The following is a 23,247-nucleotide window of genomic DNA, read 5'->3' on the forward strand; positions in this document are numbered from 1 at the left end:
TTATTAGCTAGATTCCTGGGGACATAATGCACTGCACACAGAGCCAAAGACTCTCTGCTTCTGGCAGCATGTCCGGACAATGGAGGCATTCAGAGCAACAGAAGACTTAAAGATTCAGTAAGTAAACAGTAAGAGAAAGCCAAACTCTGTTGCTTAGCAGAGAGAGACAGTGAATGGAGGCTCCTGGCCTACATGACCTGCACTAATCCCGCTTTTTCCGAGATGCCAAAAGATATTAGCATCAAAATAGGTTGGGGGAGGAGGCTCCGGGTCTGAAAAGTCACATTAGTCATTCCAAACAGCTGTTCAACCAGGGATCGGATTCTTTCCAGCACAGTGAATTAGGAGGGAAGAGAAAAAGAATGAAATAATGCACGTGCCACAGCAGAAGGCGGCAAGGTGCAGGACTTTTGCAAAACAAGATTCCTTTATTAGGGATGCCAAGCAGGTGATACGCAGCCCGCATCACAGCAGTCTTTCGAAGGACAAAACATTCTGAAAGACACCGTCTCAGAAACTGGCTGCCAGGCCAGCCTGGTCCCAAGAATAAGAAGCTTGAGAGCCGGATGCAATGTGGCTATTGAAGTGGAGTGACATGTATGAAAATTCTGTGCTTTCCCAAGCAGTTCTATTCTGATTCTTTGAATCAGACAAACTCAAACACAAAGAGAAGCTAGTACTGCTCAAAGGTGTCTCCAGCGAAAATGTGTAGCAAAATCGAAAGGCAGGAGACTTGTGTGTGGTTTCAGCTATTATGGTGGCAGTTTCTTCAGTTCTCAGAAGCCAATAGCTATTGAGAAGGGAAGCAATTGCTAGGCGTTATGTTGCGCACTCCTGGCCAGAGAGGAGGCAAAGACCAGAGCAAATGCAAACTGCATCAGTAGTTAATACCTGGTATTAACTACTTGCATCAAATCACATTCCAAATAACTATGTAAGTGCTGCCTTTCACACTAAACTATTCTGGAGACTTTGGCTCCCAACTTATACTCAACAGAGAAGGGTTGAGGCAGCCATGGTTTGGTTCTGCAAAACCACTCCCCATCAATTTTCTAGATTCAAAAAACAAATACGTATGTTTGTTTGACTCTGAAACAAAACCTAAGGCCTAGAAAAATTACTACAATGAAGAGGAAAAAAACTCTTCAAATCAATAATTGTTGATTATTAACCATGTTATTAACTACAAGTTCAAAGATCAGGTATTGGGGGTATGTGGAATAAGCTTATGCCCAAATAAATCTGTTAAGTCTTTAACCCTTGGTCTACGCTAGAGGATAAATTCGAATTTAGATACGCAAATCCAGACACGTTAACTGCGTACCTTAAGTCGAAGTAGCTTAACTCGAATTTTGGCGCTGTCCACATTGCAGGAAGTTGAAGGGAGAACACTGTCCTTTCGATGTCCCTTATTCCTCATAGAAGCAGGACTATTGGCATGGATGGGAATGGCCCTTTCAATTCGAATTAGAATGTCATCACTAGATCCGCTAATTCGAACCCCAGATGATTGACTGTGACTGCTTCGATCTTATCTGTAGTGCAGACATAGCCAAAGGCATCACAGGCCTTCTTGTTGTTTTTGTGGATACAGACTAACACAAGCTACCCCTCTGATATGTGTCTGTAGAGCGTCTAGGCTAAGGCGACCTCAAGCTTAATAAATAATAGTAACAGTTTTAATGAAAGTGTAATGCTAGAAGCAGGAAAACACATGAGCAAATCTAGCAATTCCAGAGATACCTCAGCTCTAATTTAGCAAACCCAAAAGATTCAGAGAAAGCATCCACATTGTTGCGTGTGGCTGGCCAGAAAACAAGAATTCCATTTTGCAAAAAAGAAAAAAGAAAAAAGGGAGTTTTCAAAGCTGGGTTTGTTCTACCCCAGAACGAAACAACCTCCTGGAAATTTTTTGGACAAAACATAGGAAACACTCATACCATACCTCCCCAGCTGCCTCAAAATAAGCACTCCCCACTGGTTAGGGAACTTTTAAGTGTGACATACAATCAAGGAAGAATGGAGTAGGGATTTCACCTCAAAGTCTGCCCTGGCTTTACTTTTTTGACCTGTGTTTGTGACAAGTCAAACTTTTAGAAGATTGTAGTGCCTCCAAGAATGACAATATAACAGGCACAGACAGCAACCTTTGAAAGTCTGAGATGAAAGACTACCTGGGAAGAGCAAGCATCAAATCCAATAAGTTTTGCTTTCAAACAAGACATAAAAGACAACCCAACCTCCCTCACCCCTACCTGGTAATCATAGCTATTACATGCAGTCATTAAAGATCCCTTTGAATAGGTTTCCCCCTCGTGACTGTTCTATGGAGCGCCCTTGGTTGCCACTCTCCACCCCAATGGAGGATTATATATAAGTGGGGCTGTAAGTATAGCCCCTATGACGTGTTTGGGCCCAATCCAGTGACCACAGATGCTAACAGATGCTAGATGAGGACTTTGGAGCCCCTTTGAAATGAAAATTATGCTGAGTTTTGGTATCATCATTCTGTGGCAGAACACACCCATTCCAACCTCCCTGTGGTACATTCTCTATGCATTTGGCAAGGGGGAGGTTCACTTATTAGTTGTGCAGAAACCTAGAATGAATACAAAGGGCAGAGGAGGAGCACCTGTTTCAGTGTTGCTGTTGTGTCATGAGGCTTACAGGACTTGGGGAAGCAGCACTTACACCTAGGGTATATCTAGATTCTTTTCACTTTCGAAAGAAGATATGCATATTTGACAGTAATTTGCATATCTTCTTCCAATCACTTTTTTGAAAGTTTTTTTTAAAGCAAGCTGTGCTCTTAAAAAAAAACCCACCTTTTTTCAAAAAACCCTTCTTCCTCAAAAATATAAAAGGTTTACAGAAAGTGTTTTTTTTTTTTAAAGAACCGTGTCTAAACTGCTTGCTTTTTCGGGGGGGGGGGGCACTTTTGAAAAAGCGTTCAAAGAAGATATGCAAATTACCACTAAACCTGCACTCCTGGCCGCTGGCCCTGCTGCCTCCAACCCCAGCTGGGGCTCCACTCCTTGCTGTCAGCCCTGGCCAGGGCTGTGTTCCCCACCACACCAGCCCTGCTGGGGATGCGCTCCACGCTGCCAGCCCAGCATGGGCTTAACTTGTGAACCTGGCCAGCTGGGGCACTCTGGTCCAGCAATATCCCTGGTCCTGCCACACCACAGATGTTGCCAGAACAGAGAGTCCCGGATCGTAGAGGTTCAATCTGTAGTAAGTAGTATTACAGTTTAAACTCTCTGTAGGCAGCAGCTGCTAGACATGATCACTCACACACACGGCTAAGCATTGCATTCAATTGAGGGCACAGATTTGTGTGTTTGTTGATAGTATGGCAGGACAAACATGATGCAAAACTCTGTATCTAAGCCATTGGTTGATTTAAACAAAAAATTGTTGAGGACTTGAGAATACAGATGTATAATTCATGACAGATTATTTGCAGATGATAATAGGCTGAAAGAAGGAAAGAATTTCTCAGGTTAATGCTGAACACAAAGACTGTTTTGATTTAAAAAAAATGTCCTTTTGTGCATAGAAGAGGGCTGTTTCTTCATTCTTGGTGTAAACAAGCAACGGTGTAAAACAAAGTGGTTAGATGAACATTTCACTTATAGGTAATGGAATCAGAATTGTGATTATTCAGGACATCTTTTTTAAACATACCATTGGAAGGTTTTCCATTTCTTTTAGATAAGTCTTACGCTAAATTGCTATGTTGTGTGTAAATACATCTCTCAAAGAGCAATGGCCCATAGATGTATGACCTAGTTTTCTCAGACTCTGCCAACCAAAGGAGAGAAAAGGAACAAAAAAGTTCCTGTCAATACAGAAATGCTGCACTTACACATAGCAGACATAAGCTCAAAAAATAATAAATAAAAAAAGGTGGCAATATTTTTTTCTACTCATCCATTCCACTTCCAGGGGAAGTTCTCTGAATGGCAAAGAAAAGCAGTTTTGGAGCAGTGCTTCTGTGGGCAGGCTACACAGCCCACCTTAAGGTATTGAGCTAGAATCATTAAAACCAGGACAAAAGAATAGATTTCAGTACTAGCAGCCAGAATATTTCTACGCTGCCGCTAAAGCAGGACATTTGATTTCTCTGATCCAAACAATTTGAACATTTCCTCTGCCCTGTTGATGATCCAAACACACCAGTATTGTACAGTAGTAAAGGGTTTGAGAACAAGATTGCAGAAACAGCATCAATTCTTATAGCCAGATCAGAAGTAGAATACATTTTTAAAAGTCCCACCTTACTGTGTACTCGGCACTTTGTCCTACACCCAAATATTGGGCACATCAACTTTGTGAAAACAGACATGCTAGCAAGAGCTACAGACACTGAAACACGGAAAGGGAATAGGAACAAAATGAAACTGACGAGAACAGTTTCATTATCCAAGAAGAGAGAGTTACGACGACTAAACTGTCAATGATAAAAGGAAAGTTTATATTTTTTGAGTTTTAAAGACAGGTTAGGGGAATTATTTTAAAATATATTTGTTTCATCTCAGCAGTTTCCCTTTAACACTGTGTGGTCTTTTTGTTTACCTGCTTTTCATTCACAAGTATAGCTGTTCTCCAAGCAGCTTGTTTGTTCATCTTGAAAACAAACAGCCTGCTTCTTGCCAGGTTTAGATACATCTATCTTAAAAAAGAGAACCAATCAAAGATGAAAGCTTCATTTAGATGCATCTATCTTAAAACAGAACCAATCGAAGACGAAAGGTTCATACCATCGAGATGTGGTCGGCTGGTGAACCAGATCAGTGGTGCAGTTATTTTAGCGGTAGCTGTGTATCATGTGTCTCCAAAGAGCCTGGATAAGTTCATCCTCGTGCCCATTGTGTAGTGATGAAAGTTTGAGTGATTTATAGGATGAATTTGCTTGAAAAGCATGCACAGTGGCCTCAGACTGGCTAAAGCAGGCAATGAAATATTGTTTTTCCTGGACAGCAGATTGCATTGAAAGGAACAGCTTCTTTTCAAGTCATTATTTACGATCAAGCAGCTGGGCAGGAAGAGAGGAAATTTCAGGTGACAACTGGTAGCGAGATGGGTAAAAAGTAGGAGCGTGGATGGTCTTTTTGGCAGCTCGTAATGTATTTCCCCTCCATAAAGTTCCTCATGTGGATTTTCTTCCTAATAGTATCCCAACTTATACCTGTCCAACACATTATCAATAGATTACAGCCTATACTGGAACAGGACACTAAACTCCAAGAAGCTCTGGGAGACAGACGCATAGTCTCCTATACACAACCACCTAACCTCAAGATGATTCTTACCAACAACCACAGGACATACCACACTAATACCAACCCTGGTACTTTCCCTTGCAACAAACCCCGCTGCCAGCTTTGTCCACATATTCACTCTGCTGACACCATTATTGGGCCTATCCAAGTGAGTTACAAGATCAAGAATACATATTCCCGCGCCTCCAGAAATATAATCTATGCTATCATGTGCCGAAAGTGTCCGTCTGCTATGTACATTGGACAAACGTCTCAGACCCTTCGCCAAAGAATCAATGCCCACAAAACAGACATTAGACAGGATCACAAAGAAAAAACAGTTGCTTGTCATTTCAACCAGAAAGGACACAGTCTCAATGACCTGCTAACCTGCATCCTACTTCAGAAGACATTCAAATCTGCACTTGAAAGGGAATCCTCTGAACTGGCATTCATGCTAAAATTCGACACTCTCCCCACTGGACTTAACAAAGACCCCAACTATCTTACACATTACAAAGATAGCTTCCCCAATTATCACCTCTAATACTATTAACTCACAGACATTTCCCCTTCCCCACCTCTAATATCATTAACTCACTGGCATTCACCTTCCTTCCCCCCCCCCCCCCACATCCCCCTTCTGTTCTGTAATGTGATTTGTCCTTTTCATGTGTGTTCATTTTTTTAAATTGTATCCTTTGGTATATATGGTTGTGACTATTTTCTTCCATTATTTGATCTGAGGAAGTGGGTCTGGCCCACGAAAGCTCATCATCTAATAAACCATCTTGTTAGTCTTTAAAGTGCTACATAATCCTGTATTTTGTTTATTAGATGATGAGCTTTCGTGGGCCAGACCCACTTCCTCAGATCAAATAGTGGAAGAAAATTGTCACAACCATATATACCAAAGGATACAGTTAAAAAAAATGAACACATATGAAAAGGACAAATCACATTTCAGAACAGAAGGGGGATGCGGGGGGGGGGGGGAGGGAGGGGAGAGGAAGGTAGATGTCTTCCCCAATTATCACCTCTAGTACCATTAGCTCACAAACATCTACCTCCTCCCCCCCGCGCATGCCCCTTCTGTTCTGAAATTTGATTTGTCCTTTTCATATGTGTTCATTTTTTTTAACTGTACCCTTTGGTATATATGGTTGTGACAATTTTCTTCCACTATTTGATCTGAGGAAGTGGGTCTGGCCCATGAAAGCTCATCATCTAATAAACCATCTTGTTAGTCTTTAAAGTGCTACATAGTCCTGGTTTTTGTCTCAGCTACACCAGACTAACACGGCTACATTTCTATTGCTATAGGAAGGATGCACTGTTTAGGTCTCCTGCCTGTTGTGAAGTTTTGTCCATTGTTTTCTCTATATACCAGTAAAGAAAAGAAACACTCCTTAAAGAGTGCCAGCATCTGTGGGATCCAGCATTTTTACCATAACAGAGATATGAAGTCAAAATAGTGTATGACCATCAGAAGAGTAACAATAACCACAGGATCATAACAGTTACTCTGTTATGGATATTGGATTTTCAGTGGCGTGAGAACTGAAAGCCAGCCCTCTTACTGCCGTGTGGATAGCCAAGAGTGCAGACCTAGGCCAGCAGCCAAGACCCCCGAGGAGCCAGTACTGAGGGTTAGGGGGACAAGGCAGCCAGTACTAGAGGAGGGGAGAGCAACCAGAACCCAAGGAATGGGACTAGCAGCAGAGCCCCAGCTAATACCTGAAGCATCCCCTGAAACCCTTGTTTCCACACCTAAGACTGAAGTATTAACCTTTGTAACCCTGATCCAAGTCAGGTGACTGGGGATGAAAAATAAATGTCATTATTTTACCAGCACACTTTATTACAAAAGGGATGTGCATTTGTTTGATGTAATAGAGAGCTCTATAAAAAGCTGTATAAAAATGTATTCAACAGCCAATGGGGAAATAAAAATAGCTCTGAGGTTAGGTGAAAGCCTGTTCCTGGTTCTGCCACTGATGTCTTGTAAGACCTTGGTCAAGTTATTTCAATTCTCAATTCTTCATTTTTCCACTTATCAGTAAAATGGGGATACACTGATATTTTGCAATTTCACAAGATTATTAAAAGTATTTACATTACAAAATCATTTTACAGAGGGTGCTCTACAAAATGTATTATATTATTGCCAGGTACTGTACTTGGTAATACCTTGGAACATCAAGCTCACCTGGAAGAAGTTCTCCTGTGACCTCTCAAAAAGAAAGATACTATTGAATTAGAGAGATGTTTCTCATTATACTTAAATACTGGTTCATGCTTTGTCTTAATTCTGTGAAAACTACTGTGTATTTAGAAGTACACCATTTTCCCCTTTAGAGCCACAACTGACAAGCAGGCTGTAATTTGCAACTACAACCTGTAACAGAATTTAGTAACAGCATTTATTAAAGCTGCATTCACCCTTCCACTTAGCTGATGCAGGAAAGTGCTAAGTACTGGTTTGAGAAATTGCCATCTTATTTCATGAGAAGGCTAAAGATTAACAATCCTCCCCCCTCCCCCTTTCCCCTTTGGGCAGATCTTAAATTTTAATAACTGATAGCAGCTTAAGGCAAGAGTGGGAAATTCTCTCATGAGACAAAGCAAACAATATAGCTTAGTACACATTAGAATTTCCTCCAAAGGCTTAACTATGCAGTACTGATTTAATTAAAGCAATACAACCTTTCCTAGTGTGGATGCAGTTGTGCAGGCATAAAAGTGCTTATACTAGTTTGGTTTATTCCCATATGGGAAGGAGAATAAGTTACACAGCTATAACTGCACCCACACAGAGGGCATCTTTTCATTACAGGCCAGATTGGGGGCAGTGATCAATCCAGTGTGTGGGGGGCGGCGGGAGGCGATATAGATGTAATACAATTGACTGCTGATTGTTCTCCCTTTGACTCCATTACTCCTCCAGAATGAGAAAATGGGGGTTGACAGGAGAGCTGTTTCTGCTGATCCAATGTGGCGTGGACCCTGCGGTAAGTAGATCTAAGACATGGTAATCTGTGTAAACCTATGGCCCGGGGCCGGATGCAGCCCTTGCCTTGCCTGGATACAGCTCCTGAAACTCAGGGCTTCCCACCTCCCCCAGTATTAGGGAACCCACAAAGGTGAGGGATGGGGTTGGTTTTTTTTGTTTTGTTTCTTACTTGTGTGCAGCCCCCAACTAATTTTTCTGTGGGTCAGTGGCCCCAGCCCAAAAAAGGTTCCCCACTCCTGCTGTAAACCTATCTTAAAGGATACATTTAGCAGAACTATTTCAGGTTTGGGGATTTAAAAAAAAAATCATGCCATAACCAACAGTGTTCTATCAGTGCAAAAACCTGTGTTTAGACCAAAGGTAAGCAAAAATTGTTCACACTCATCCGTGGGGAAAGCAAGTACAATTGCATGAGGATCTATAGTACTTATACTTTTTTATACCAGGGCTGAATTGTCTTCCGGTGATTTTTAGACTGTCTAGTCTAGGGGGAAATGATGCTCTTCTCTTCCCACTCCAGTCCCTCCAATAGTTAGAGCTAATCAGCTAGTTTCATTCAGCTGAAAACCTCACTTAACAACAAGTTCAAGATAGGTTGGTAAGAAAAAGGTGCTTTTTGAAAGTCTAGATAAGGCTTTATTTGAAGAGAAACAATCATTAAATACACTGTCAGACTTCATCTGTTGACTTATTTCAACTGCTAGTAACTAACTGGTAGCAGTCCCCATGCTCAACAGAAGGTGGATCCTGACACTGTTTAAAGTGACAAGGAGACTGACGCAGTGATTCACAGTCACACCTATTAACTCAACATTCATTAAGTATGGGATTTGACAAACATACACAGACTCACCATGGACACTGGCTACTGATCTATGAATACTTTTAAAAGAACAACCTATGACAGGATGGGTAGGCATAGCGAGATGAGAAAAGCATGCTTCTTAAGTGATGAAGGCACTTGATCTTTGGCCTCATACTTTGCTACGTATGCAAGGCATGTGATGACCTCACAGTAATAAAGCCACACACTTTGGAATCTCTCAGAGGGGCAGCCATGTCGGTATGTAACTTTAAAAACAATTAATAGTTCTGTGGCACCTTGTAGACTAAAATATATATATATATATATATATATATATATATATATATATATATATATAGTATTATGAGCTTTCATGGGCAAAACTCACTTCTTCAGATGATGAGCTGGAGTAGAAACAACAAAACCAAGTTATAAATAAAAAAAAAAGAGGTACCTGTCAAAAAATTACCTACAATTAACAGGTATCCCATTTGGAAAACAGATTTTTAATTCATAAAAATGGGAAGGATAAATATACTTGAGTTGTGCAGTTGTTCCAGGACATCATAGGAAACCTTAGTTGGATTACTCCCTTAATTGTGGCCATTTTCTAATTAAAAATATAGTCAGACTCCCCACTGCAGTGATTTGGTTTCAATACTCCTGCCTCTCCTCCCATCAGCAATAATAAAGGAGAATTTAACAATACCTTTTGGCTAGATATGGATTATTCCCCTTCTGTTCAAAACGTCCCCATTGTGGCTATAAAATGTTAAGAGAACTTTTGTTTGCAAGTTTATATTCTAGGACAGGTCCGGGAGATAACACAGAATTCCCTTAGACACACACCAAACGACAACAAGCATTTGCTAGTACTTAGGAGACACCTCCATGTGAAAAGTTTCGGCAGAACTTGTTCAAATGCAGATAACTACTTCCCCACTCTGAACTGACCTAGATATTCATCTAGATTGCCTGGCTTAACATCAATATAATAAATGGGGTAGGTAGGGGGAACTCTGAAGGGAAGGGAAATAGTGCAGGGCTGAGCCAAAGGCATACCTGGAGTTCAGTTAGGAACACAGTGTAGAAACATAAAGCCCTTACTATAAAAGAAATAATATTTTTGATCTCTGCTAAAGGGTCATGCTTTTCTAGACAGTACACTTTAATAAACTTCTCTGAGCTGCTAATTCTCTGTGGCTGTGTTTTGGTGTTTGTCTTCCCAAGTGGGAAGGAAGGAGCTACCGTGACTGTGAATAAAACTAGAGAAGGGAGAAGAATAGTAGTAAAGTATAACATGGCCAGAGAAACAGGGTGCAAAGGTGATTCCTATGGGCTCTTCCATTCTTAACCCACTTGATAGGATACTTGTGATGTGTTGTTGTTTTTTTAATTTGTTCTGCATTCCCATTAACTCTGAGTCAATCTGAGCCAAGCTCTGTCTGGAAGATTGTTTTGGCTTCTCAGAGCATGCAGAATTTAAGCTTACATATAAGGGACAAGTTAAAGCTTCCTGGCACTGAATAAAGCCTTTGGAGCATGAACTAATATAGTGCTGACTCAGCAAGCGCGAGCGCACACACGCACTCACACACACACACACACAGAGCCAGGTGTCTGTGTACCTCTCCTGTTCGATTGCTCAATGGAGTGAGAAGTGACACCTACTGCCCTATTTTCAGAAATGCTGAGCAAACACAATGCCCACAGAAGTCAGTGCGAACTGCAAGTGCTTATTACCTTTGGGGGAAAAAAATCTCAGTCCTTAATTATTACTTAAGCTATTTCATTTCAGATCATTTTAAACATAAGCACCTAGGATAGTGGAGAGTAACAGCCCTGCACCGAATCGTTTTAAAAGTTTGACTCTGCTACAACTAATTGCAGACATAACTTGCATATTAAAATATCATTATATTTATATACAAAAAGTCCTGTCCATCGTGTAGCTATTACCATACTGAGAACTAGAACATCAGAAGGGGTACTGCAGCATAGTTTGGCAACATGGGTCAGAGTATCTTCATTGCACATTTTATCCATGCCACATATTTTAGCCCCCTCTTCTGACAAGCAGCTCTAGCCCACTTACAATGAGATAGCATTCTAAAATATAGAAAGATCTTCCTGAAACCATCAATTTCATATAAGTGCCACAGTAACAGGTGAAAATGTTTACTAAAATTCTCAGAGGAGTAAAACTACTAGACCATGGAAAGCCAGCCACTACCAAAACAAGAGGGGTGCAGAGGTCACCGTGATAGTTGGGCACCTGTGCCTTGAATTCATACAACTACTTCCAGAAAGATCAGCGGAAAGTGGCTGTTAAAGCATGAAACTACACAGTCATTTATTATAACTGAAAAAACAGCTGACAGGGAGCTAATAATATGATGTGCTAATAAGTGCTCTCTGATAAACCAGTCCTCCCTGATAAACCAGCACTCCCTTCCATCCCTCACCAAGGGTTAAAAACCCTCAACTGACTGTGTCAGTCACATTTTTTTAAGACGACATTCCCACCATCTCAACCATTATTCATCATGCCTAATGCCTAAACAGTTCAGAGGCAAAAATAAAAGAGTTAGACCTTTCTTATGCACATTAGGTATGACTAAAGGTTTCCCAGGATGGGTTACTGGTTTTGGATGTCCAACTCGCATTCCCCAAAACATTTAGCCTGTTTGTTTTATGCCAGGATCTCTCTGCGGATTTTACCAGGAGTCTCCCTGAAGAGAGGTTTACAAAGCACAAATCTGCACCCTACGCTACACCTCTAAAACAACACAGATTTATTTACAACCATACTTTTAAGACATAGCTCAAGTGAAACGAAACTATGAATGGTATGTTTATATTACAATCTCCTCCCATATTATTGAGGAAAGTGTTCCCTTTTTAAAGCAAAATACATATTCACCCCATAGGGTGAATATGTGGGGCAGCTTTACCACACATCCAAAAATACTTTTAAAAGCCACTACATGCTTTCATAGCCCCCTAGTTTTCGGTCAGATGAAATGAATCAGTCATTCTGACCCAATAGTGGTAGAAATGTAGCGGGGTTAGTCTGGTGCGGTTGAAACAACAAACAGGACTGTGTAACACTTTAAAGACTAACAAGATGGTTTAATAGGTGATGAGCTTTCGTGGGCCAGACCTGATCTGAGGAAGTGGGTCTGACCTACAAAAGCTCATCACCTATTAAACCATCTTGTTAGTCTTTAAAGTGCTACTCAGTCCTGTTTGTTGTTCAGTCTGACCCAAGGCTGACTTATCAGGTCACGGATACATCTCACCTTTCCCCTTGTGAACTCCGCACAGGCATTTGCTCATCCTCAACCTCACAGATCCGCGCCTCGCCCAGCACTATATTTACATGTACACACACAGTCACAGCATGGTGCCGCTGACTCCTTGCATTCAAGGAAGGGACAAAAACAACGCCCGCGTAGACGCAACAGAAAAAACCCTAGACGAGAGGCTCACGCCATTTGACAGCAATTACCCCGCCACTGAAGCTAGCCAGCGCTTCCACTTGATACTCCAGCTGGAGAGAAGAAGAGAAACCCTAATAACGCGCATCTCACGCGCTCGCCCCTCTTATTTTGCTCGGCCCTACGATAACAACCGAGGGCTTGGCGCTGCTGTTTGGAAAGGCCACCCTGGGTCGCAGGGGCAGCCGCGCGGGGAGAGCATTTCAGAGCAGGGTTGGGACCAGCACCCTCCCCTTCCGCGGGAGAGCAGAGGGGCAGGCAGGGGACCCCCGCTTGCCAGCCGCTGCATCCCCCGGCCCTCGCTGAAGTCTCCCCAAGTCCCCGCCACTAGCCCCCTTTCCCCGCACACGCAGCGGTACCTGGAGGGGCTGCAAGGGCGCCCGGTGGCGGCTGGGCTGGCAGCTCCCCGGCTCGGCGTCGCCTCTCCCTAGCGCAGCGGGGCTGCCATGGCTCCCCCCGCGGGTCCCAGCTGGGAACTCGCTCCCCGGCGCCGCCTGGCCGGAGCGGCAGGTGTGGGGCGGCTCCGGAGCCGCGCTGGCTCCAAGTCTGCGCCGAGCGTGTGTGGCGACCCCAGCCGCGGCGCGTTCCTGCTCCTGCTCCTGCTCTCGCTCTCTAGCGCCGTGAGCCGCCGCCCGCTCCTCCCCTTTCCTCCCGCCGCCGCTTCCCAGCAATCACAGCCGCCCTGGCCCGGCGCTGGGACTGCCCCTTTGGCAGCCGGGCGGAGGTTGCCCGGGTCCGCGTGGGAGGGTCCGTCCCTCACCGCCCTGCTGCCTGTTCCCCCAGGGCTTGTCTACACAGAGGGGCTGGGACTTGAAGTGGTTCCCCTCAGAGAGAGTCAAGTAGCAGAGGGGTCTCAAGTTGTGGTGGGAGAGGTCCAGGTTGGATATTAGGAAAAACTATTTTACTAGAAGGGTAGTGAAGCACTGGAATGGGTTACCTAGGGAAGTAGTGGAGTCTCCATCGCTAGAGGTGTTTAAGTCTCGGCTTGACAAAGCCCTGGCTGGGTTGATTTAGATGGGATTGGTCCTGCCTAGAGCGGGGGGGCTGGACTTAACGACCTTCTGAGGTCTCTTCCAGTTCTATGATTCTATGATAAGGGGATGGTTGGATGAAATAACATGATCTTGGTAACTAATTGACCATTCATTACCAGTTGGAAATAGGTCAATGGAGGGATGATAGGAGTTGCTATAGGGAACTTTCTGGGTGTCTGGCTGGTGAGTCTCGCCCACATGCTCAGGGTTTAGCTGATCGCCATATTTGGGGTCAGGAAGGAATTTTCCTCCAGGGTAGATTGGCAGAGGCCCTGGAGGTTTTTCGCCTTCCTCTGTAGCATTGGGCACAGATCACAGCTGAAGGACTCTCTGCATGTTGGGGCCTTCAAAGTATTTGAAGGCTTCAATATCTGAGACATAGGTGAGAGGATTATTCTAAGAGGGGTGGGCGAGATTCTGTGGCCTGCACTGTGCAGGGGGTCAGACTAGATGATCATAATGGTCCCTTCTGACCTTAAAGTCTATGAGTCTATGAGCCGTGTTAGTCTGAATCTGCAAAAGCGGCGAGGAGTCCTGTGGCACCTTATAGACTAACTGAAGTGTAGGAGCATAAGCTTTCGTGGGCAAAGACCCACTTCGTCAGATGCACAAAGTGGGTCTTTACCCACGAAAGCTTATGCTCCTACACTTCAGTTCGTCTATAAGGTGCCACAGGACTCCTCGCTGCTCAGAGAGTGTTTATGGTTTGGTGCAATGGCTCTCAGCTCCGCCTCCCCCCCAAAAAACCTGGTACAGCGTCTGTCCTGTCTACATGGGGAAATTATACTGGGGGAGGGGAGGCTGTGTCTTTTACACCAATATATGATAGATTGCTCTCTGTGGCGATTCTTATTCCGGGATGAGCACCTTTGTTATGAACAGCAAGAAAGAGCCACTTTTAGGCCAGAAGAAAAGAGGGTTACCCCAGTAACAATTCCCTCTGTTGACCAGACCATAGCCTCCAACCCCGCAAAGACGTAAAGTGACTTTAAGGTTAAATTTACAAATGACTTCAATGGGACTAATCACAGTGCGCCAAGTTAGGCACATGGGTAACTCTTTGCAGGATTAGGGCCTTAATTTGAAGTCACAGGGCAGGGACATTGGCCACTGGGAGGAGAGGAATGTGATCAGGAATAGTCAACGTGGATTCACCAAGGGCAAGTCATGCCTGACCAATCTGATTAGCTTCTATGATGAGGTAACTGGCTCTGTTGACATGGGGAAGTCAATGAATGTGATATGCCTTGACTTTAGCAAAGCTTTGGATACGGTCTCCTGCAAACACTGTGCAACAATCCCACTTTTATTGGGCAGGGGTGTGAAAAAAACAGCCCCCTGAATTAAGGATGTCAACATGTAGTCGACTGCACAATTAACCAATAAGCCTGGGCTTACTAGTTAAACTTGTCGACTTCACAAGTTTAATAGCCAGCAGGTTTAAAACCAACAAAAGGAAGTTTTTCTTCACTCCGTGCACAGTCAACCTGTGGAACTCCTTGCTAGAGGATGCAGTTAAGGCTAGAACTTTAACAGGGTTCAAAAAAGAGCTAGATAGATTCATGCTGAGGTTAGGTCCATCAATGGCTATTAGCCAGGAGCAGTAGGAATGGTATCCCTAGCCTCTGTTTCTCTGGAGGTGGGTGACAGGGGAGGGATCACATGAGGATTACCTGTTGCAATCCCTCCCTCTGAGGTATCTGGTATTGGCCACTGTCGGCAGACAGAACACTGGGCTAGATGGGCCTTTGGTCTGACCCAGTATGGCCGTTCTTATGTTCTTACACGCACTCCCCTCTCCACCCTTGCTGCCTCTGTATCTGGATCCACCTACCCCCAACTCCATGCTGCTGCCTCTGGAGGATATGGGGGGCAGACTGGAGCTAATATGCATGGGGAGCAGGATCCCTGTGCATCAGCTCCACGGACCCACCTGCTCCCCCTTGCTGCTTCCTACAGAGGCAGTGGGGGGAGCAGGCAGGAGCCAATGCTGGAGGGAGCTGGCTTAAAAGCTGGTTCCCCATCACTAGCTCTGTGGTGCTGCCTCCCACCTCCATGCTGCTGCTTCTATCTAGAGGTGCACTGCCCCCTCTAACAGAGGGAGCAATGTGTGGGGGAGGCAGGGGAGGCTGATGCGCAAAGCAGACCCTGTCCACAGATCACGGGGAGTCTGAGTTCCCGGCGAACAGAGGCAGCTGCTGTGGACTAGCCTCTGTCCACGGGGGACTTGGACCCCAGCAGACAGGGGCTGCTCCTATGTCTCTGAAGGCTCTCCTGCCATCATAGCTACAGCCACGTGTGGAGGCGGTTTTGTTGTATCAATGGGCAAGCTCTTTCCTATCAGCGTGGAATGGCTACACCCGCAATCTTACAGCCATGGTCAGCGGCAGGGGAGGGCAATGCCTGGCTCCTTCCCTCTTCAGTGTGTCTTCCCCAAGGCCGTTTGCGATTCAGCCCCACAGGGCTGGGCCATGCTCCCAGCTCTCCTGGTGAGCTGGTGAGCCTGGGGTTAGGGGCTGCCTTACCTCCCTCTCCCCAGTGCTTCAACCAGGCCCGGGAGAGGCTGGGGCTGCACACTGCCCAGTGTCCCCCTCATCCGTACTCCAGCCAGGGGAGGCTGGGGCCATGCACTGCTCCCCCTTCCCATGCTCTCAGGCTGGGGAGGGGAAAGCTGGGGCCACACATCATCCACTGGGGAAGGAGCAGCATGCCCCTACAGTGGGGAGTGGGAGGCGGTTCATCTGCCCCCCTACCCCCATGTTTACAGCCTTGCAGCTGCATGGATACAGCAGAGTGCTACTGTAAGCTCTCTAGTGTTGGCATGGCCCCAGATGCAGCAATAGGCTCCTCCCCAGCACAGCTCCCTTTTCAGGATCAGATCAGTGAGGAAAGACTGTGACCGTAGTGATAATCAATGTGTTCTGCATCCAAAAAGCTGCTGTGGAAACATTAACTTTGCACTTTCGTGCAATCTTATCTTTCATTGCATTACACACTATTTCTTTAATGAAATCTCCTATCAAAGTTCTTAGGTCAACTTTGAAAGCCCCGGGGGCCACAATGATACTCACACAGCACATGCTGAGGGCCGGAAACTTAAGTGTGGTTGCATATACATGCAAATATATATGCAAATGTATGCAAATAGCTTCTTTTGCACTGACAGGCGGGAATACAAAGATTAAGGGAAGACTACACAACACGCAGGCCGCATTTAAGTCAGTTCTGATGATAGTAATAAAATGCAATATTTATCCAATTTCCACCCACATGACAGCACTTCTAATGAACAACGACAGTCCAGGAATTTAACTACTAAAACACATATCCCAGAAGACCATTATATTGACTACTGTTTGTTGAGCCCCGCATAAATCCAAACTACACTGCAGGCTGCAAACCAACGGGCTGTGGACCGCATGCGGCCCATGTGTCGCGTGTTGAGTAGTCCTGTCTTAGAGTAAATACGTATGTCTTGGCTCTCTTTCCAATCTCACAAACACATGTGAAAGTATGATGCTACACAACTTCCCCTGGCTGCCAGTGGATTTTGGCCTTTCCCGGTGATGTTTGTAGCCAAGTTTCTATTTTCCATAAGAGTTCATGTAGGCTATATAGCAATTAACTTTCCCTATTTAAGCTTCACACACATTTTCTTTTTTTACTCTTTAAATCTCTCCATAAGACCCACTGTTGCTGTAACACCCATAGGAAATTTGCCAGCAAAAGAAGGTAGATTTAAATCTATTTTTCTAGACCAGAGTTTCTTAACTTATTTATCATTGTGGGCCACATATGCAGCCCACAATGTGTTACTGAGACTGCAGGGACCTGGTGATAGACCCCTGCCATGCAGGACCAGTTGGCTGCCTGAAGTTTGCAGGCTGGACCCCAGCCAAGCAGGGCCAGCCAGCAGCCCTGACCCTGACGTGTGGGGCTGGACAATGACCCAATCCACACCCCACTGGGCCAGGCAGCCAGACAGCCCTTTAGCACACAGCTAGGCTGCAACCGTGTGCTAATTGGACCACATCTGGCTTGTGGGTTGAGAACTGCTGTTTTAAGCAGAGAGGAATTTTTGTATATGTACATAAAAGCTATATACATTACTGTTTCCTTCCTCTTTTCCCCTTATGTCACTTGTTTCTTAGACCATGGCTATACTAGGAATACTGATGTACCATGTCAGCAAAAGCACTCCAGTTGCGGGTGCAGTTACACCGGAAAAGCTACACTTTGCACTGGTATAGGAAAACCACTACCCTCAAGCAAGAAGTTGTGCAGCTAGTAGTGCTGCTTTGCATTAGGAGTGTTGGCTGGCTCAGCTACATCAGATAGGGAATCACAGTTCTTCACACCCCTGACCCGACTGTAGCTATGCCAGCAGTCTGCAGTGTAGACTTTAGCCTCAGGCTCTTGGCTACACTGCAGACATCTGCATGGAACCCTATTGACTTCAAAGGGCTTCTTGCAGACACTGGGATCTGCCCACGCAGAGCTGCTTTATAAGACTGAGGGTTTAGATTGTAAAATCTTCCAGGCAGGGAGTACACCTAAAACTGTGTTTATACCACATCTTGCGTAAGAGTCCCAGTCCCAATCTGTGTGCTACAGCAAAGCAAGCAATGAATAATAACACGCTGCAGGCACCTCGGAGGTTCAAGGGAGACTTTGATAAATGAGAGAAAGGAACTGAAAGCTATAAAACGAACATCAGGACAGAAGAAATAAAAGCAATGGTTTACAAAGGGAAGAATAATCAAAAGCATAAAAGTTAGAATTGAGTAACACTGGTAGGAAGCAATGCCACAAAAAGACCTGAAGATTGTAGTGAATGATACATTGTGTCTGAGTTAACTCGACAATGTGAAAGAGGCAAGAGCTACAGCAAACTGGGCTATATTAACTGGAATGTCATGTGTTAAATAGGTGAGGTAATTTCTGTTCTCTGCATGGCATTGGTTAGGCCTCCTTTGGAGTAATGCATGCAGTTCGTGACATTCTGGCAAGAATTCAGAGAGCAAATGTTAAAGGGAGGTCTGGAAAACAGTCAGTGGTTCAAAAGCAGGTTGTGTCTAGTTTGTTTGGTCGATTTATTTATTTATTCTACCCATTTATAAAACAATGGCAATCACAATAATAAAACTAATTGAGGGGAGGAATGATAAAGCTTTATAAATGCATAAAGGAATATTATACAATAGACTGGGATCAATTAATTTGATTAGTTTTTTGAGATGATTAAAACTGAGTTCTATACCTGTGGAGTTTTAGATTTACAAATCAAGATCTAGATCCTACTTCAGTTGGATCCACTACCATGGACCCCTGCCAAAAACTGCCTTTTGTTGACAAAATAGTGAGAGCCTACATACTACAATGCAACTCTTGTCAGGAAAAACACCCAATTTTGGCTACAAAAAACTTCCACCCCAAAAGAGATTGTTGTCTTTTCCCCTCCCTTTATTGTCGACAAAGAGCTAGTGTGGGCTCTGTTGTTTGTTTTGTCAAGAGAACTGGCTTCTACCAGTATCGCACAATGCTGACTCTGCTGGTTCTGCTCAATGTTTTGTGATCTCTGTTGTCCTGCAGGCATGTGCCCCACCCCTCAGGGAAGTATCTGATAGCTGTGTGAGCTGCTCCATTTGGGGAGCAAACAAAAAGAGCAAATCACTGGAATATTCCCGTTCTGCTCTGCTAGAAACACAACAGCAGGCAGACTGATGCTGTAGTAAGAAGCTGGAGAGACTTCTGTGCTGTTTTGACATTCCTCAGCAAGGAGTAGCAAGGGAGCTACTCATGATGCTGCTCCCAGCAGCTGAATATTCTGTGGGAAAACTTGGAGAGAGTCCCAGAAGTGCAGGGATCAGCTCTGCCTTCCCACAACACTGCACTGTGGGATGCTTAGCCACATTGTTTTGCTCTATCTGTTGACAGGGAAGCTTAGCAATGTGGACCTGAAATGCTGACAGTGGGAGGTGGAAGAAAACAGTTTGACCGTTTTTCACTTTTGCATGTTGACAGAATTTTTGTCACCAAACTTTCCCAGTGTAGACATAGCCAACCAGCGATGGCATTTCATGTGGCCAAAGAGATCCATACAAGCAGGTACACTACACATTCAGCCCCCAGCTAGATCTCTGCTCTGCTTGCTGATTAAATTCAATCCCTTCCCCACCCCCACAACCAGAATATTTGGTAAAAGTAGGGTGTTATTATTTGACCACATTTTCCTTCTGCTCTTTCACCACCACCATTGTTCAAAATTACTTTTCATTCATTGTCCCCTTGCTGCTATGCTCCATCCCAGAGTTGGCTACATTTTAAGGGTGAGGGGTTTCGTCAACTTAGCAGTTTAAATGCTTTCTCTTGGCCTTATTGGTATGATATTGCAAGTCCTCTCCTCTGCCCCTTATTTAGTAGAAAGCCTGTATATTTTATCTCTCTCTCCACATAAACATGCACCAGTTCTGTACACATTCTGTGTTCCTTCCGTAGACTAAATGCAGCCATTAACATTATGCTTTGCTGTAGGAAGGAGGAGTATTCAAATAGTCTGGCAAGAGTCCATATTGGTAGAAAAGGCCCAAGTGATTGTAATTCTTGAACAGATTTTGAAATTTGTGCCTCATGGAGGTGCAGAGACTGTGGACAGATTTCCAGTTTTACTGTTGTTCTTTAGTTGAAGACAAGTGTCTGCAAGACAAAGTTATTAGGCTACACTGTTTAGTATAATGGGGTATATCTATATAGCATTTATATAGCAGCCTTATTTCTGAATAACTGATGCTATTCCGAAATAACAGTGCACATCTACACTACAAGCCTTTATTTCGAAATAATGTCGAGCTGAAGGACTTCTTATTCCAACTCCTGGTAACCCTCATTTCATAAGGAGTAAGGGAAGTTTAAAGAAGAGTCTTCTTCCTTTGACTTCCTGCTGTGTAGACAGCACTTAAAACTGAATTAAGCTATTTTGACTTCAGCTACGCAATTGACGTAGCTGACGTTGTGTAGCTTAATTTGGCTTTTACCCTATTGTGTAGACGTGACCATAGCGTCCACACAAGAGAGATGAAACTGTTTAATTTAAATGCATTTTGAGTCTGATTAAGTTGAATTGTTGCAGACCCCTATCGAGACGCTCACATTTCGAGTTATGCCTGGCCTATTTTGGTGTAGCCTAAACAAATTCCTAATTAAGTTAAGCCTAATCAAAAGAACTGTAGAATCCATACTATTCCCGCTTAAAAATAAACCCAATATTTCTGTCTGGATTAGAAATTAGTTTGGTTAACCTCAACTGTGGCGGTGGTATACTTTTAGACCAAGATTTTCAAAACCAAGTGCCTACAGTTAAGCTCCTAAATCTATTTAGGTACTGAAACACAGACTCCACCAGGTACATGCTAGTTCCACTGAAATCTACATACAGATTTGGCAGCTTAAATGTAGGTTCTCAATTTCTATAACTCATAACCTCATGAAGACCTACCGTTTTATTTCCATTCAAGAATTGAGAGGCCTGAGAGTTCTTTTTTTGAGACTAATGTGAACTAATCTCTCTGCATGATCAGGTAGTACCCAAATGGTAGGTGCTATTTATCCAAAGGAAGCACTGCAGAAGGAAGGAAGGAATGGCTGAGAGGAAGCAGTTGATGTTGGTTAATTTTTTTTGTCAGTCACAGACGAGCAAACACAACCCTAACTCTGATTTATAGCATTTCTCTGTATAAAGGGGAAAGTCTTCAGGTTTCATTTAAATCCTGTGTTTATTCAAAGAGAATCTAATTAGGATCACATTAAAAGCAGACTATATGTAATTTAAGAGCCATTAAGGCTTGCCAAAATGAATTGGTGGCTTTAAATATGGGTAAGTCAGAATCAATAAAAAATAGCACCTAACTCACAGTGCAGATGGCACACTAACACAAATTTGGGATTTCAGAAGACATTTAATATAATCCCACATCCAGAAAAGAGTACAGATAATAAGGATAGGGTGACTGTGTCTTATAAAATAAAGATGTCCCAAAATCCAGACTCACTCTCTCTATTGATATATATATATATATAGAGAGAGAGAGAGAGAGAGACACACACACCTATCTCATAGAACTAGAAAGGACCTCGAGGGGTCAATGAGTCTAGTCCCCTGCTCCTATGCAGTACCCAGGACCAAGTACCATCCCTGACAGATTTGCCCCAGATTCCTGACTGGCACCCTCAAGGATTCAGTTCACAACCCTCAGTTTAGCAGGCCAATGCTCAAATCACTGAGCTATCTGTCCTGCTGTGCAGGGTCAATGCTCTCTTGTGCAACAGCACATCACTTTTGTGATGCGCTTTGAAGTGTGGACATGCTCTTGTGCAAGAAGTTTTTGTGTAAAAACTCTTGTGCAAAAGGCTTCTTGCGCAAGAATCCTGCAGTGTAGACGTAGCCTTGTTGTCTTTGATAGCACTGACCACAAGCTGTCAGGACTGCAGGCCCTGAGGGGATAGACAGCATTCCTTATATAGTGTCAGTTCATTTGTTCAGTCGGTGGTTCCAGCTCAGAAAATAGTTGTGGGAAATTGCTCATGTTAACCGAGTCTCACTCATGTGAGGTATGACAGAGTTCCATTCTGTCGCCTCGCCTGTTATACGTGTACATGAGGCTAGTAGCAGACAACAGTGAGGTGAAATGGGCTGTGTTGTCTTCAATATGCACATGACTAGTACTTCATCAGATGTGGCTGCTGATCATAGAATACGGAAACGTAAGGCTGGAAGGGCCTTGAGAGGTGAAGTAGTCCCTCCCCCTCCATGCTAAGACAAGACTAAACTCCATCTACACTAGAAATGCTGCTGCTGTAGTGCATCTGGTGAACATGCCCTAAATCAATGGGAGAGAGCTCTTCCATCGGCTTAATTATTCCACCTCCCAGAAGAGGCGGTAGCTGGATAGAGAGGAACAGTTACCTCCCATGTCTTACAAACAACACTTCTATTAATATACCCAGAATGATATTAGCCTTTTTTGCAACTGCACCACCTTGTTGGCTCAATTTGTGTTCCATTATAACCCCAGATCCTTTTCAGCACTACTACTGCCTAGAAGTGATTCCCCATGTTTTAGTTGGGCACTTGATTTTTCCTTTGTGAGTGTACAACAGGAGTGGGGAACCTACGGTCCTCCAGGTTACTTGGAGCCGGCCTGCAGTGAGTCTCCATGGATGCCGCCAGACAAGAGAAGTCCTGTTTATAGAGGTTCAACCTGTCATACTTCGCACTTGTCTTTATTGAATTTCACCTTGTTGATTTCAGAGTAGTTCTCCAGTTTGTCAAGGTCATTTTGAATTCTAATCCTGGCCTCCAAAGTGCTTCCAGTGCCTCCCTGCTTGGGGTTATCTGAAAATTTTAGGGTGCATCTAGACAGCACCCGTCTGTTGGAATAAGCTACGCAATTTGTGTTATGTAAGTAAAAAAAGCTTATTTTGAAATTTGGCGCTGTCTACACAGCACCAAATTTCAAAATAAGGTACTATTCTGACAAATCCCTTAACCCTCATGGAATGAGGGTTACAGAGACACCAAAGCAGTCTAGACGTACACTTATACTTTCCACTCTGTTATCCAATTAATTAATGA

General features: G+C 43.9%; 1 protein-coding gene across 2 annotated transcripts in view; it reads right to left on the reverse strand.

Moving 5' to 3' along the window:
- RASGEF1B (RasGEF domain family member 1B) overlaps positions 1 to 23,247 on the reverse strand; it is a 327,667-nt gene that overhangs the window by 31,352 nt on the left and 273,068 nt on the right. Inside the window, exon 1 of one of the 2 annotated variants that reach the window (XM_075929473.1) lies at positions 12,942 to 13,256. The exons of the other annotated variant lie outside the window; for it this stretch is intronic. The gene's annotated coding sequence lies outside the window, so the exon portion shown is untranslated. Of the gene's footprint in view, positions 1 to 12,941; positions 13,257 to 23,247 lie in introns of those variants that run through there. 2 annotated transcript variants of the gene reach the window in all.

This window comes from Pelodiscus sinensis, chromosome 5 (assembly GCF_049634645.1).
Source record: "Pelodiscus sinensis isolate JC-2024 chromosome 5, ASM4963464v1, whole genome shotgun sequence".
NCBI classification, from domain to species: Eukaryota; Metazoa; Chordata; order Testudines; family Trionychidae; genus Pelodiscus; species Pelodiscus sinensis.